The sequence below is a fragment of the Rutidosis leptorrhynchoides genome, chromosome 6 (genome assembly GCF_046630445.1).
Source record: "Rutidosis leptorrhynchoides isolate AG116_Rl617_1_P2 chromosome 6, CSIRO_AGI_Rlap_v1, whole genome shotgun sequence".
Classification (NCBI taxonomy): Eukaryota; Viridiplantae; Streptophyta; class Magnoliopsida; order Asterales; family Asteraceae; genus Rutidosis; species Rutidosis leptorrhynchoides.
In genome coordinates, this window is record NC_092338.1 from 380,135,046 (window position 1) to 380,138,629 (window position 3,584).

The following is a 3,584-nucleotide window of genomic DNA, read 5'->3' on the forward strand; positions in this document are numbered from 1 at the left end:
GCACATAGTCACAGACTAATGATACGGAGCAATTTTGTCTACTATGTATACATAATATATTCCACTATGTACTATTAATTTATGATTTCATATATTGTATTATTTGAAGTTAATTGTCAAATTTTGTCAAAGTTATATTATTAACTAGAATGTGGTCTGTTGCACGCTTCGCTGAGCATGTTTTTTTTGCATGGTTTACATTCAGTTTTAGCATTCATGAATTAATACATATACTTTACACACATATAGCATTACATTTATCATCACATAGATGTACATTTATCAACACACTTCTTAGAGAACTATAAACAAACAAATACACATAGTCAACCCTCTTCATTAAAAACACCATTGACTATATAATTGAATATTTAGACATGAATATCATTTGAAAAAATATAATAACAAAACTCGGGATGTAGAAAAAATGGAAATGCGGTTCATGTCCTCTATCACCCTCAAGTCATTCACCACTACCAGTGCCGTAGTAAAACCACCACCACCAGAAACTTTTTTCCAGTCATCTTTGACAAAAAAAACATATTAAAGACCTGCAGATGCACACAATGATAATGAAACCTAGATGAAACGGTTCGGACAACATAAATGCCGAAACAAAATAACGACCTACGATTACCTACAAAACAAAAACCACCACCATCAAACGATAAATGCGCAAACAAAATAACGACAAAGAAACAGAGAATGACTAAGATTGATGACACGCTTACTTTACCACCTAACATTAAAAAAAAAAACAACATTAAAAACAAAAGGGCATAAACAATACAAAATGAAGCTTACCTACTATTTAATGCAAATAAAACATACATTGGCAATTAGTCAAGGATACAAATTAGCCAACGAAACAAATCATTTTTGCAAAAATTTCCTGAAGGAAATACACATACGTTAATCATCCAAGATTCTATTCTAGTTACAAGTAGCAATAGTTAAAATCGGTATAAATTCAGCTACATGTTTGGGACCTAATGATTTTTTTTCCCACAAAAAGCATAGGTAATATACAGAGGCCAACACACAGATTGCTACAAAGACATACCTTTTGACAAAAGAGTAATTGGAGCCTCATATTGTGACTCAAAAAAGCATTTTATTTGTAGAACTGACAAATAAACCTTGTTCTTTGAACCATGCTAAATCTTTCGACAAAAATTGTGCCCTGATATAGTATTCCTAAATTCACCATCTGCAATGAAAAACCAAAGAAAAGAATAGATTGGACTTGTGACATTACAAAAAGGTTCCATGTATCGCGCTACACTGCCTATGTAATGCATTGTAACCCGTTCCTATAAAATGTTGCTATTGTAAAGCTGTTCATGATCTAGTATGTAAGTTGTTGCGTGATTCATTCCCAAGCAACTGATTTCAGATTTAATTGCAGGGAACCTTGCTAAATGAACTCCAACTTCAGAAAATATAGTATCAATCATACAAACAATAACTTGAAACTAACCTTGTCATGCATACCCTCAATATGAGATTCATCTTTTGTTGCATAAAGGGGGAAAGCAAATCATATCGGCCTGTTAGCAATCTTATCCATCACCAGATTTACTAAAACTTTATAGATTTAACGTTAATAGATCATAACTCCAGCTTAGAAATACTTGTACGAACATAATGGTAAGGGACTACATGGAAAGCATTAAACGTGGCAAAGTGGGAGGGTCAGATAGTTTGAGAAGGAAGTAAAAATGGGTCAGTTAGCTCATATATGGGTCTTTATTTCACAATATATTTGTAAATACATACATGGAGTTATGGACATTTAAAAGTCACAAATGAAATCGAATATGAAGATCTACAGGAATACAGTTTGTATAGAAGCTAAAAGTTATCTAAAAACATTCAAAAAAGGATAAAATAAATAGCGAATTAAAACTTTAAAACTTGATAAAACTCGTGAACATAATATCAATAATACAAATGTAAGAAGGAAAACCAACATTTGAACCATTCCAAAAGGATCCTTACTTTCAAAGTAACCACACTTCAGTCGAAGGGCTGTTTTTGGGAGCAATCAAATATCCATCAACTAAACAAATAAACTATCAGTAATCTCTGCACAAACTTGAACATAAGTTACCCCATATAGTAATGCAAATATGTCGGTATATATATATGATTGTATATATATAAAAAATATATAATGTTATACACATATCTATCTCAATAGAACCAAAAACAGAGCTTACTTTTTTCTGTGATTTACTTCTTTGCTGCTATGCTAAATTTCTTTGCAGAACCTTTTTACATCTTTTGGTTTTGTGACTCTTGATCACTATTCAAATTGACCAAGAGCACACATATTCACCATCACAACTTCGATTAGCTAGAAAAATGCAACAAACAATTAAATATAAGTAAACCTTGCAAAAGAACGGACATGTGAAACTTATAAAACTTCAAATGTCATCTCCAGAAGCAAAACATAACAAATGTATGTGCAATATTACATAAAACCCTAACAAAAGAAAACCCTAACTTTTCAGATTCAAACCCTAACCTTTGAACATCTTCGATCGGTAAAGTTATAACAACCATCTAAAAAAGGATAATCACACAAAAAGAAACCCTAACCTGTGATCGTCCATCCACACCACCACGAATATCCGTCGTGTGCCGCCCTGTAGCAAAATTTGTACGGTTGTGCTCGGAAATTCGCCTCGGATTTTTTGGTGGTGGTGTCGTCGCCTAATAAGGCCGCAAACCACCGCAGTTGACCATGAAAAGAGAGTGGTGGTGCTTGATTTTTCAACAGAGAGAAGGAATCGGTGATTTTGCCTACTCCTTAATCCAATCAACCCTATATTGTACCTCGTTCTTTGATGCAAAATTATCAATTATTATTGTCTGCAAAACAGAAATGTAATCGGAACAGCCAAACAACTTTGCCATTGCCATCACTATCTATGAAGCAAAAGGGGAAATTAGGGCAAAATAAGTAAATACACAGCTAAATACATACAGTCGACCATGTAAAAAGGCAATAGCATCACCATCGCCATCGCCAAAGGTGAAGCAAAAGATGAAATTGAGGCACCAAAAATAAGTGCGCACCCAAGAATCTCCATCTCCGCCGGTTCATCGCCATCAGATAAAGGGAAAGAATCGACATGTTCATCCATCCGTCGCCATCGGTAAAGCATAAAGGGAAGTTAGGGGCAAAAACGGCAAGTTTTTAAGGTATTTTTTTAGCGACATGTTAAGCACAAAACGACATGCCCTTGTTGGGCTGTTATACTTATTATAGAATATAGAATTACATATATATGATATATGATTTTACCTTTTATGCTTTTAGGTTAAACGTGGTTCAAAAAGAACAATGTTTGATTTTTTCAAGCCAACAAATGTTATTCATCTAAAACTAGAGTTGCGACATTATGAGCTAGACGTGCCTAATGATCTTGAATTAAAAAAGATTCAAACGGTTGCTGAGTTATGCAAAGGCCTACAAGAAACTGAGAGGTCGGATAGGTACCCTTTGCTTGATAGATTAATTTGTCTTGTATTAACTCTTCCGGTTTCAACCGCAACAAGTGAAAGAACTTTCT

General features: G+C 33.9%; 1 long non-coding RNA gene across 1 annotated transcript; it reads right to left on the bottom strand.

Moving 5' to 3' along the window:
• Nucleotides 1–248: 248 nt before the first annotated feature.
• On the bottom strand, nt 249–3,154 carry LOC139853288 (uncharacterized). Its single transcript, XR_011761338.1, has 3 exons — nt 2,608–3,154; nt 1,064–2,359; nt 249–524 (listed from the first exon to the last, which is right to left on the bottom strand). It is a non-coding gene; the product is annotated as an uncharacterized lncRNA (long non-coding RNA).
• Between the last annotated feature and the right edge of the window lie 430 nt (nt 3,155–3,584).